The sequence below is a fragment of the Taudactylus pleione genome, unplaced genomic scaffold (genome assembly GCF_031769625.1).
Source record: "Taudactylus pleione unplaced genomic scaffold, aTauple2 ptg000066l, whole genome shotgun sequence".
NCBI classification, from domain to species: domain Eukaryota; kingdom Metazoa; phylum Chordata; class Amphibia; order Anura; family Myobatrachidae; genus Taudactylus; species Taudactylus pleione.
The window spans coordinates 33,024,050-33,037,547 of NW_028284468.1; the positions used below are offsets into that span (position 1 = coordinate 33,024,050).

Consider the following 13,498-nt stretch of genomic DNA (forward strand, 5'->3'; position numbering starts at 1 on the left):
TTCTCTGAAGCGCAGGTCAATTTTATTACAAAGTGAAATCATGTCGTTTAGGTTAGTAGGAAGCTCACGGGTGACCAGGTCATCCTTTAGTCGATCTGACAGGCCATGCCAAAAGGCTGAGGTGAGGGCTTCCTCATTCCATCTGAGCTCTGATGCCAAGACTTGAAACTGCACTGCATATTGGCTGACAGGGCGGATTCCTTGCCTCAATGTCATGATGCTAGATGATGCTGATACAGTACGTCCAGGTTCATCAAAAATCCTCCTAAATGAAGACACAAAGCCTGCGTAGTTATCCAGCAGTGGATCTGAACGCTCCCAGAGTGGTGAAGCCCAATCCAAGGCTAGGCCGGATAGCAGAGAGACGATGTAAGCCACTTTGGTTCTTGCAGTTAAAAAGTTATCAGGCTGTAAAGTGAAGTGTATATCACACTGATTTAGGAATCCACGAAAGAGTTTAGGATTGCCATCAAATTTGCTTGGCATAGGGAGATGTAAGTGGGGAGATTACCTACCTCCTGTATTCCCAGACGCTGAAGCGGATGTATTTGCTGGTACTTCAGGGTGGATAAGGAAGTTTGCAAATTATCCTGTCGCTTAGACATCTCTTGCAGAAATTGAGCCATTTGATGCTGCATAGTTTCCAGGTTTTCCAGACGACCAGAAATGTGATAAGCCGTCTGACAGCTCCCAGTCCTCTACTCTGGGGAATACACAGTAGAGGACTGGGAGCTGTCAGACGGCTTATCACAGGCAATCCCAAATACATAGGTCCAGATATTGAGGGGAATTTAATTAGAGGTGAAAAGCCATATTCGCCTGTTTTTTTGTGAAAAATTCGCCTAAAAAAAATTCGCCAAATTCAATTCCAGGACAATTTCGCCTAAGTGGAAACAATTCTCCAAAAATGATTCTCCAATCAATAGCTGGTGAAAAGAAATGCAAAATCTTTATTTTGGGGTGCAAACGTGGGGAAACAACTCAGACCCCTTGGGACAGCCCCCCAAAGGACAAATACGCAAAAAAAAACAGAAACTAAAACCTAAGAACACCCCAAAAAAGACATGTCATTTTTGGGGTGTAAATTTAAAAAGTGGGGGGATAAACATTAAAAGTAGCAAAAAATACTTCTTGGGGGTCCACAAGTATGGGTCAGGTGTTTTGGGGATTGTAGGTGCATGCAGCAGGTGGATTTTTCACGGTTTTTAAAAGTTCATTTTAGAGACATAAAAACATGCTAGCACCTATTTTCAAGCACCCCAAATTTGACAGGACTACTTATTTTCACCAAAAAATACAGCTTTATGCCATTCTTCACCACTTTTACAAAAATGCTAATAGCAAGCAATTTACACAACTTAAGTACGCAAAATAGTTTTATTAGGGCTATTAGGACACATCTATAGTGATTCCCTATGTTAGTGCATCTGTTTCTAGGGTACAGACTGATTTCCCCGATTCTTTCAGTACTTTTCACCTGTTCCGTATTCGCCTATTTCCGTGTTCGCCTGTTTTGCAATTGAATTAGGCGAAAAGCGGGGCCGAGCACGGAATAAATTCGCCTCTGAAACAGGCGAATGAAGCGAACAGTCGGACAGGCGAAAACTTTGCCTCTAATTGAATATGGCTCATTGAGTTCTTTATCGATTTATTGGAGTTCACCTTGTTGCATAATTTTTTCATTTATGATGGAAAAATTTTTGTACAACTAACGGGCTGCGCAATGGGATCTTGCGTAGCTCCGTCTTACGCTAATACATACGTGTATAAAATTGAATGGGATTTTTTTTTTCTGATACAAAAGTGAGCAGCAGGGTGTACAAATATTATCGATATATAGATGATATTCTGATTTTGTGGCATGGTTCATCTGAGGTTGTGGTCGCAGTGATTAATGAACATAACATTTCAGATTGTCCAGCTAAACTTGCTTTGGTGACGAGTCCAACGGACATTAATTTTTTGGATGTCAACATTTCAATAGAGGCAGGCATGTTGCACACTAGATTATATTCTAAACCTACAGATCGCAACACTATTCTTAAATATGACAGCTTTCATCCTAGATCCACTATCGCCGGTCTTCCATACTCACAATTTGTGAGAGTATGTAGGATCACCAGCGATGTGCATGAAAGAGATACACAATTGAAGTTAATGTTTCAAACATTTTTGGCCAGAGGATACCCTAAAAAATTATTGCAACAAGCTATGCTTAAAGCTAAGAATATTAAACGGGTAGAATTATTGCAAGCCAGAAATAATCACAGATAAGAAACATAAAGTGTTACCTTGGGTCAATAAATATAATAATAAAAGCCATTATACTAGCAAAAGAGCTAAAGAACTTTGGCCCTTGGTTACTAGAGATCCAGATTTACAGAGCTTAAAGGATGTTAAAATCATGCCAAGCTTTGCAAGGGGCTCCAACATTAAGGATCTAGTAGTTCACACAGATATTACTAATTGGCACACAACCTCTGGTTTTCGGAAAAAAGGCGGGTGTTATAGGTGTATTGGGTGTGCTACATGCACGTATATGATCTCTGGGAACACATTTTCACACCCATATTCAGGTAAAACATTTACCATTAAACATCCTTTGACATGTACATCCACATTTGTCGTGTACCTTCTGTCTTGCCCATGTGGTTTGCACTACGTGGGCAAGACAGATAGGCAATTTAAAGAGAGGATGGCACAACACAGGGCAGCCATCCGTGCTGCATTAGTGTCAGGGACTAGTGAACAAGCAGTAACCAGACACTTTGCAGTAGCTAGACATAATATGGCCATGTTGAGATATCGTGTGATCGACCATGTACCCCCATCTTTACGGAGGGGTGACAGGTCGAAGGAATTATTAAATTTGGAAAGTAATTGGATTTTCTGTTTGGATACAGTGAGTCCCAGAGGTCTCAAAGAATCTTTGAGTTTTAGTTGCTTTCTGTAGCATGTGTTGACACTGCTTTGTGATCATTATGTATGTATTTATTTATCATATATTACATATGTATCACAGACTCACTACAGTGAGTCTATATCGTTCAGCTTCAAAATTTATATATTGATGAGTAGTTGTACATCAGGCATTCGTGATTCATTAAACCAGTAATTGTGCAAGTGATTCTATGATACTTATGACAATGATGAATGGGCACAATATTATAGATTATAGATTAAATATAGGTAATCAGCGTAGAATTCAGCATTGTTATAGTGGTAACATGTAGTTTGCGTTAAACATACACAGATTTATATTTACACATCCATGGTGCATTATTTGTGATGTTTGTTTTGGTAGAGTACTTTTTAATATTTGATATATTTTTATGGTTTTTAATAAAAAAAATGTTTTGGTCACAAACAGTTCATAAATATTTTATGAATCTGAGCACAACCAGCACCTGTTTGTTTATGTATTTAATATGGTTCAATATGTGTTGTATATGTAATTTGATTTTTTGATTAATATGTTTATAGAGCATCAGAAGTGTTGTGATGACAATGGTGTCAGTATATTGTGAAAATATGTACTCACTTGTTTTTCAGTTGTTTTCATGTATGTGACACGAGTTTGATTATTAATGCAACACTTTGTTTTCTTTTGTAGCAGCGCAGCCCGGAAGGACTGTGCGCACATCCGTCTCTATGGAAACGCTGACACCAGGGAACCCTTGCTCCCCCGGGTCTATCTCGAATGACATCACATCCGGTGAGATGTCATTTCCGGGAGTGGAGGCGCGGCATGTGCTGGACGCCGGTGACCTGCGGGTGGACGGGTAAGTCCTGATTAGCATTAGTATACTATTTATTCACACTGTTTATTTCACCAATGTATGTCCTGATGAAGGGGTGAATTACCCCGAAACATCAATTTGAAATACACCTGCTTCATTCACTAGCCTTGGAGTGCCGCCTGTCCATTTTTCTGGATATTACATGGTAGCTTCGTTGCCCTGGAGGAAGGCACCCAAGCAAATTATAGCTGGTGCCAGCTGCCAATTGAGTGCCGGTTCTTGGATGTTTATATATATTTATATATATATATATATATATATATACAAGAGTGAGCCCGGCACTCAGGACAATAAGAAAAACAGTATGGGTGCCCTCCTAAAAAAATATAGCACAAGATCCTTCTGGCATGGGTGTATACCCAGCACACAATAAAGGAAGGCGGCACTCCAATGGAACATGTAATTCAATGTGTATTAATAATCAAAACGGCATATTAACATCCATGTGTCATTGACAAAGAAAACAGTTACTAACAGTACAAAACACTGCAGGTAAGGACATGGATTAGAAACATTTCAGCACTAGCAATCATAACACTTAAATAAGTAGCAGGGAGTCAGCAACCAAGTGTTAAGGGCTGCTGTGGGGGTTAGGTGTATATTATAGTATATGTAAGGGAAGGAGAAGCATGTAAGGAAAGAGGGCCCTGCTCTTGAGAGCTTGCATTCTAAATAGAAAGGGCAGACAAACAAGGGTGACACAGAGGGGAGAGACAAAGAGGAAGGAGCATAGTGCAGTGGGTTAGGATGAGAGCTGGGAAGCTTTGATAAATAAGTGGGTATTGAGAGCCCATTTGAAGATTAGTATAGAGGTGGAGAGTCTGATAGAGAGAAAGAGAGAATTCCAAAGGTGGGGAGCAACACATGCAATATCTTGGAGAAAGGAGTGGGAGGAAGTAATCAGTCGCCTGGAGAGGTGACATGTATTTGTGGAGTGAAGTGGGCGGGTGGGAGTGTGAAAGGAGATAAGGTCAGAGATGTAAGTGGGAGACGATTTGGTGAGAGCTTGTGAGTATGAGAAGATTGAATTGGGTTCTGAAGGGGAAGGGGAGCAAGGGTAGGGCTTGTAGGAGAGGGGAGGCAGATGTAGTGCATTTGGAGAGAAAGATGAGTTGGACAGCAGCATTGAGGACAGATTGGAGTGGAGAGAGATGGGAGGCAGGGAGGCCAGAAAGTAGGAGGTTACAGTAGTCCAATCTTGAGATGGCCAGTGAGTGGATTAGGGTATTAGTTGCCTCTGGGATGAGAAAAGGTCTGATCATGGAGATATTTGTGAGATGGAGGTACTGGATTTGTGGTTTGAAAGAGATGGATGAGTCAAGGATAACTCTAATACAGCACACTTGTGTGTTAAAGGAGATGTTTGTGCCATTAATAGTTAATGAAATTGTGGGAAATTAGGTTATGCGGGAGGGAGGGAAGATGATCAGCTTAGTCTTAGACATGTTGAGTTTAATAAAGTGCTGGGACATGCAAGATGAAATGGCAGAGAGACAGTTAAAGATACAATTGAGGAGGGGGGAGCGGACAGGGAAGGAGTGGTAGATCTGAGTATTAGCAGCACAGAGATGATAATGGAGGCTAAAAGAGCTGATGAGCTCAACTGAAAAGGTCGTATAGAGGGAGAAAAGGAGAGGTCCAAGAACAGAACCTTGGGGGACCCCAACTGGTAGTGGAAGTGTGGGGGGGGTAGAGTCACGAAAGGAGAAGATGAAAGAAAGATCAGAGAGGCAGGAGGACAGCCAGGAGAGGGCAGTATCACGTAGACTGAGCAAGTGAAGGATTTTCAGGAGGAGAGACTGATCCACTGTGTCAAAAGCAGCAGAGAGGTTGAGGAGAATAAGCAGAGCGTAGCAGCCCTTGGATTTGGCAGCAAGGAAGTCATTGCTGAGTTTCATGAGGGCAGTTTATGGGGAGTAGATAGGAAGAAAGCCAGACTGAAGAGGGTCAAGCAGGGAGTGGGAGAAGAGAAAGGCAGTAAGGTCTTTGTAGACAATCCGCTCAAGGAGTTTGTCAAAAGGGAGGAGAGAAATGTGTCAGTAATTAGAGAGAGTGTTAGGATCAAGAGTGGGTTTTTAAGAATGGGGGAAACAAGGGCATGCTTGAATGCTGAGGGGACCGTGTCTGATAAGATAGAGAGATTGAAGAGATGAGCAAGATGGGAACAGGCAACAGGAGAGAAGTAGCAGAGGAGGTGGGAATGGATATGGTCAAGGGAGTAAGTGGAAGGGGGTGGTCCAGATGAGGGGCATGACTTCATCTCCAGACACTGGTGAAAGAGAGGTCAGACTTGGTAGGATGGAAAGGGAGGGGTAGGCTGGAGAAGGAAGGGATGGGGTGCTGGGGGTCTGGTGGGATGTGATTCACATTATGCCACACAGTAGTACCCCTTATACACATTATGCCACACAGTAGTATTCATTATAAACATTATGCAACATAGTAGTGTAGCCTATTGCCCAGCCACTCACCAGGGGCTCAGGCCATTGCCTGCCTACTTTAGGGCGCATAAAGAGACCTGGGCTTAATGCTCAGTTACTTTTACTTGTAGCCCAGGCAATTTGCCCACCTAATATCCACAGGCCTGTTGCTCGATTGCACCTACAGGCCTAATGCCCAATACCTGGTGATCTAGGGAAGGGGAGTGGTAAAGTACCAATGGCCAAGGCCGCCTACCAGTAAGTTTGGAGAGGCTGCAATGGGGTGCTTTGTTTAACTCTTTGTTTCACACCACCTGCAGCACTCTCCGGTCCTCATCTTATTTCTTCAGCAGCTGACCTGTCCTGGCCAGCGAAGCCATTTTCTGGCCTGTTATGCAGCCACCAGAGCTCTTCAAGCGACATTCTATTCTATTGACCGCCTACGCTGTACTGAAAGCTCTGCAGCATCTGACATCAGATGCCCCAGGCAGAGCTATGACGCAGCGAGCCATGATTGGCTCGCTGTGGCTGCTTCTAATTGTCTAAAAAAGAAAAAATAACAACCACAGAGTCTGGAAGTTGCAAGTAAATTCACTCAAAGCAGTTACAATTACATAGAATGTTTAATAAGAAATAAAAACAGTAAAACATGTATATATATCAATATCTCATATCAGCTGTGTAATAATAGAACAGTACTAGACTGAAAGACCCAATAAAAAAATATAATGGGTAAAATGTAAATATATATTTTAGAATGTCCTGGGATCAAGTCACTGAAACAGTTAGCAGCAAGTGATTATTCCTGTAGGGAGCGTCTTAAGCGGCCCATACACGGTGCAATTTTCAAACGTTCCGATGTTGTGTACGATTTCCCTTGAGATTCTTCCCTTGAAATTCTTTACGATTTGTGCCAACAAATGGAGTGATTGTACAAATGAGCATACGATATAGATGTGTTGTATATGATTGCAAATCATCAAAGACCCATCGTTTGCAGTAAACAACCTCACGATGCATCTGCTGGAATCTCAATAAGGGAGGTCTTATCTAGGGGTTATAAAAGGCAGCCTCCATTTTAGGTCTGTGCACACTCTGCTCTGTGACTAGTGAGGCTTGGTTTTATACCTGCTGAGTGTTGTACTTTGCTAGTGTGCTCTACTTTGTTTTGCCTGGCTCTACAAAGTGGTTTTGAGATGGATTCCAATCGCTATAAGCTTCTGCTAGCCTATGGCTATCTGAGGCTGAAAGGTGATGGAGCTGAGAAGAGGAGGAGGGAGACTCGCTTTTATATGCCCCTCCTGATGGAGATTAGGGAGAACAACCCGAATGATTACCGCAACTACCTGCGTATGGATGAAGCCACGTTCCAGGAGTTGCTGCATCTGGTGACCCCCTATATCCAGAGGCAGGACACCAACATGAGGAGGGTCCATCCGGCAGAGGAGAGGTTGGTGGCTACAAACAGAAAATGGCAGCTGCTCAAATCAATCTGGCAGTACTCTTCAGGTGCATGAAAGGGAGGGGGTGGCTACCCTGAGGTACCTGGCTTCAGGAAGATCCTTTGAAGACCTGAAGTTTGGGACCCTCATTTCCGCCCAGGCTTTGGGCCGCATCATCCTGGACACCTGTGATGCCATTGTGAATGTCCTGAAGTTCCACTACTTTAAGGTGAGTAACAACACTACGCATTTTTTTTTCTGGTGAAAGAAAATGTTTTTTTTTTATTTAATCTTTTTCACACTGAGGGAAAAAATCAACCAACATGGCTGTAAATATCAATAAAATGTATTTTTACTTAAAAGCGAAACCAGCATGGCTTCCTTTTGATGTTTACCAAAACCAACATGGTTTTAAATGTAAAAAACTGCTATATCAACAAGTTTTATCTCTCCCAATAGCTACGCAGCTGTGTGTCAAACAACGGATTTAATAGGCCAAGAAGCACATGGTGCATGTCCAGATTGAGGATCCGGCATTCCCCAATCTGTCCTTGCGCCATTTGTTTAGTGACCCTGTCCAATCCGCATCATCTGCACCATATATAACATGCAGTAGCTATTTTAGAGAGATAAAACTTGTTGATACTGAAGGCAAAAACCTTCCTAAAACTGTTTTATCCTTTTCTGGACTCAACATATTTTAAGTAATGTAAAATAATTGGTATATCAACAAGTTTTATCTCTCCCAATAGCTAGGCAGCTGCATGGTATACGATGTGTCAAATGACGGATTGAATAGGCCAAGAAGCACATTGTGCAAGTCCAGATTGAGGCCCCGGCATTCCACAATCTGTCCTTGTGACATGCATTTAGTGACCCAGTCCAATTGGCATCATATACCATGCAGAAGCAATTGGGAGAGATAAAACTTGTTGATTTTTTAAATTTAGTATCATTTAAAAAATGTAAAAATTGGAGTGGCTCGTCATCCTCCACCAACATGGCTCTGTAAAGAACATCAGAGGAGGATGTGAAGGGGTTGGTGGATTTGGTAGTAAGGTAAGTGGGATGGGGTGTAGGGTGGGATGGGGTTGGCCCCTGTTGTGTGGCCTGGTAGCTTGGTGGCAGGTAGGAATGGGATTAGGATGACCCATAGCATGGCTGGACCGTTGTCAGGGGCAGAGGCTCATTGGTCAGCCTTGTTGTCCTACCCAGCTGTTTGAATTTCCCCCGGACAACAATATCGTAAATGAGCCTCTCTGCATGGAGCTGTTGTTGTTCCTCCATAGCCCTTAAACTGCTGGAAATATGTGTGCCCAGGTTGTCAAACATGTCAGGGGGTTTTGCGAGGGCCAGCTCGACTTGTCGCAACAGTGCATCTGGCTGCGGTTGGGTCTTGCGCTGGTATCTTCTGTGCTTTGCAGCAGGCTGACTGGCTTCGACCTTGCTCTCACTTCGCTGGGGTATTTGCGGGCTAAAACTCCGGTCAAAGTCAGGCGTAACAGACTGTAGAAGAAGAGAGAGAAAAGATTAATGTTGATATACTGTTAAGTCTAATTTTGTTTTTTCTTTTTTATTCCAGTTCCCAACAACAGTGGAGGAGTGGCAGACCATTGCTGAAGAATTTGAACATCGGTGGAATTTCCCCAACTGCGGAGGAGCTATAACTGGCAACCATATCCACATTACCCCGCCTGCCCACAGCGGCTCCTTTTATTATAATTATAAGGGTTTTTTTTAGTATAGTGCTTATGATGGTGGTAAATTCAAATTAGGAATTTATTTTTGTAGATGTGGGCAAAAATGGGCATGCTTCAGATGGTGGGTCATTCAAGCAAACTTTATTTTATGACTGAATTTGCCATCAACAGAGGTTACCAAGCATGGCCTGAACAATGTTTTTGTGGCAGATGAGACATGAGCACTTACTGAAGCCGTATGGACAAAGGGGCATGACAAAAGACAAGCGCATTTTGAACTACCGCCTATCCAGGGCATGGCGAATAGTTGAAAATGCGTTTGGGATTCTCAGTAGCCATTTCAGGATATTCCATACGGCTATAAACCTTCGTGTGGACAAAATTGATTCTGTTGTCATGGCCTGCTGTGTCCTACACAATTTCTTAAGAAAAAACAGCTCAAATCAACAGCAGACATTAGACACAAGGATGGCCGACAACGACCAGGAAAAACCACACGAGATTGAGCAAATGCTTTCTGTGGCCACACCCACAGTAATGAAGACTACAGGGAGTGCGCGGGCTAAACAGTCCCGGGAGCAATACCTGGCCTACTTTAATGGAGTGGGGGCAGTACCATGGCAGGAGGACAGTGGGCCTCATTCAGACCCACTCGCAAGTGGGTCAATGGTGGGGCATTGCGCACGTGCGGCATGCGCAATGCATGTACGCGAACCCCGGTGTAAGTGATAAATTCACTCGCTCCAGGGCTCGCTACAAACGGGGCGGCTGTCGATGTTGATCATCAGCTCGCCCCGTTTTGTAGGCGAGGAGGGGGGGGTGGCTGGTCAAACGGAGGCATTCCTGAAGAAACGCCTGCCGTTTGTGGGCGGCCCTACTGACATCACTCGTGATGTGAGTAGTGAGCTTCCTGCTCTATTAGAGCAGGAAGCTCACTGGGTGCTTGCGGTGGATGAGACCCTACCACAAGTGTCTCGTCGCAAGCCTGATGGTCATGACCATCGCAACCATCACCTGGCCGCTTGCAAAAGCTGTGGGTGGTCACCCACAGCTTAGCGAGCGCCCAGGAGGCCGGGTAAAAAAAATAGCGGCCGCTCTGATTCAGTGCGAGCGCTCACTTTTTGTGAGCGCCTTTGAATCAGGCCCAGTATCCACTAAACACATATGAACAATAATGGACTCCTGAACAATTTAAAAACAAATGTCATGGTGTATATGTATACTTACCACATCCAAAGAGGACGGTTGACCAGTCTCTGTGTTGACCACATCCTGCTCCATGGGGACACTCTCTACCATGAGCGTTTGTGAGGCTTTCTGCGGCTCCTGTTCATGGATGAACATTAGTAGGTGGTAGTATTACATGGCACTTGTATACACGTCATCTGCCCCCGCTCCAGATACCTACGAATCCTGCTCTTTTTTATGCTCCTTCACATAGACTGTTTGCAGGTTTAGGATTTTTGCCTTTACCCATTTTGGACAGGCCTCATCGTGCTATGGAAAACTCAATGTTACCAGCTCGTCAATTGCAGCAACTCTCTTGATCTTGTTCCTGTAATCTTTACTTTTGACACAATCCGGTAACAAATTGACGCTCTCCAGCACTTGTAATTTCTGTAGAAAACAGAACATAAACTGTTTTAATACATATTTTTAAAGTTTAACCAGTTGGGTTATTTTAGACAATTTATTCTATTTTTAATGTATTCAAGACAATTTATTCTGTTTTTAATGTGTTCAAGACAATTTATTCTGTTTTTAATGTGTTCATAAAAAATATAAAAATCAGTGTCTGTACATTTTCATAGTACATTAATATGCAACATTGGTGCGTCGGTGGTATAAACATTGCTGTGCCATGGGTATAGTAGGCGAAGGCTGGATAAGCGTGAGAATAAATAAGAATACTACGTTTTTTGCTGATGACAGCCTTGTTGCTGGGCAGAGTATAAGGCTGTCTGGTCAGCTGGTGAGGTGAGCCAATGATATTGCTTGAGGGAGTGGTCAGATGATCAGTATATATTGGCTTCTTTGCATGTAGACTGCCTCTTTTTTCTGGATCTTTGAAACTCACCATCCCACCCGTTACTGTGTTTTGTTATGTTACACTAACCTTTCCTTCCCAATTTAGGGGAGGCGCAGCATGGCGGGAGTACGCTGCAGCTCAGTGGCTTTATGTGGCGCAAGATACATTGTGGGGGCACTTGCCCTCGATGAACCTGGCGAATTTGTCCTGCTCTTTGCGGGGGGACCCGGGCGTTTTTGTACGAAAGTGTCTCGGATTGGCCCAGGAGGGAAGTGGGACCCTCGTAGCATTAGTGCGTCTAGAGGGGGGACGTTTCAGTCATTCCCCGAGAATTTGAGCAATGTAAAAGCTAGAACTGAGTCTGCAGCGTCTCTTTGCCACCCTGGTTAGGTTAATTAATTAATTATAAATAAAAGCTGTGACCTTTTAGCCAAGATCTTGTTGTCTGTGTCGTTATTTATTAGTTTAAGTTAACAAACATATATTTTAACCCCTTTTTCCAACACTCATTAATTAGTCTTACACAGCTATACTTTACACTGCACTGTCACTCTTTTTCCATTCTTCGTGTGATGCCCTGGAGGGGTCCAGGGCTGGTCGTTTTTCGGGGGGTGCATTGCGCCCCGGATGTGAACCCCTTATTGTTAGGGACTGCTAGAGACAGAGAAGCCGTGACGTGGCCTAGCAGCTTCCCATGTATTTGCAAATGCATGCAACTAATATCTCTGATTTCTATGACCATATAGTCTTCATATATTGTTGCAGGTACTACTCAGTGTGCTGAGGAACAGTAGGGGGTTAAACCCCCCTCCTTTTTCTACTTAGTATGACCCCCTCCCTTTCATGCACCTGATTAGTGCTGCTAGATTGATTGAGCAGCTGCCATTTTTTGTTTGTTTGGTATGAGTGGCATGAAGGAGCCAGCATTAGTATGGCATGCTGGTTCTAGTAGTGCTAGTTGGAGTTCCCAGGGGTGACTCCCAGGTAAGCTGGCTCTCAATGTGGATGCATTTATGTATGTGCCTTTATCAGGAGGCCTTACATTTGACAAAATTTATATGTGCCTTTATCATGAGGCCTTATAATTGGTATAATTTACATTTGGGGTGAGCGTTCTGGCGTAAGACCCCCAGGGCTGGTCTGGCTGGGCCCCCTCATGGCATCACCACTTAATACACATAGTTGCTTTTTACATCACATATTATGTTTGTATTTTTTTCATGTAATCATTCGCATATATTTTAACCCCTTTCCAACACTCATTAATTAGTCTTACACAGCTATACTTTACACTGCACTGTCACTCTTTTTCCATTTTTCGTGTGATACCCTGGGGGGGTCCAGGGCTGGATGTTTTTTGGGGTGCACTGCGCCCCGGATGTGAACCCCTTATTGTTAGGGACTGCTAGAGACAGAGAAGCTGTGACGTGGCCTAGCAGCTTCCCATGTATTTGCAAATGCATGCAACTAATATCTTTGATTTCTATGACCATATAGTCTTCATATATTGTTGCAGGTACTATTCAGTGTGCTGAGGAACAATAGGGGGTTAAACCCCCCTCCTTTTTCTACTTAGTATGACCCCTCCCTTTCATGCACCTGATTAGTGCTGCTAGATTGATTGAGCAGCTGCCATTTTTTGTTTGTTTGGTATGAGTGGCATGAAGGAGCCAGCATTAGTATGGCATGCTGGTTCTAGTAGTGCTAGTTGGAGTTCCCAGGGGTGACTCCCAGGTAAGCTGGCTCTCAATGTGGATGCATTTATGTATGTGCCTTTATCAGGAGGCCTTACATTTGTCAAAATTTATATGTGCCTTTATCATGAGGCCTTATAATTGGTATAATTTACATTTGGGGTGAGCGTTCGGGCATAAGACCCCCGGGGCTGGTCTGGCTGGGCCCCCTCATGGCATCACCACTTAATACACATAGTTGCTTTTTACATCACATATTATGTTTGTATTTTTTTCATGTAATCATTCACATATATTTTAACCCCTTTTTCCAACACTCATTAATTAGTCTTACACAGCTATACTTTACACTGCACTGTCACTCTTTTTCCATTTTTCGTGTGATGCCCTGGGGGGGTCCAGGGATGGACATT

The 13,498-nt window shown here is 43.4% G+C and overlaps 1 long non-coding RNA gene across 1 annotated transcript in view; it reads left to right on the plus strand.

The window, feature by feature from the left end:
• LOC148534569 (uncharacterized) overlaps window positions 1–13,498 on the plus strand; it is a 104,261-nt gene that overhangs the window by 23,553 nt on the left and 67,210 nt on the right. Inside the window, exon 2 of the long non-coding RNA XR_015877649.1 lies at window positions 3,614–3,782. This is a non-coding gene — a long non-coding RNA (uncharacterized LOC148534569). The remainder of the gene's footprint in view (window positions 1–3,613; window positions 3,783–13,498) is intronic.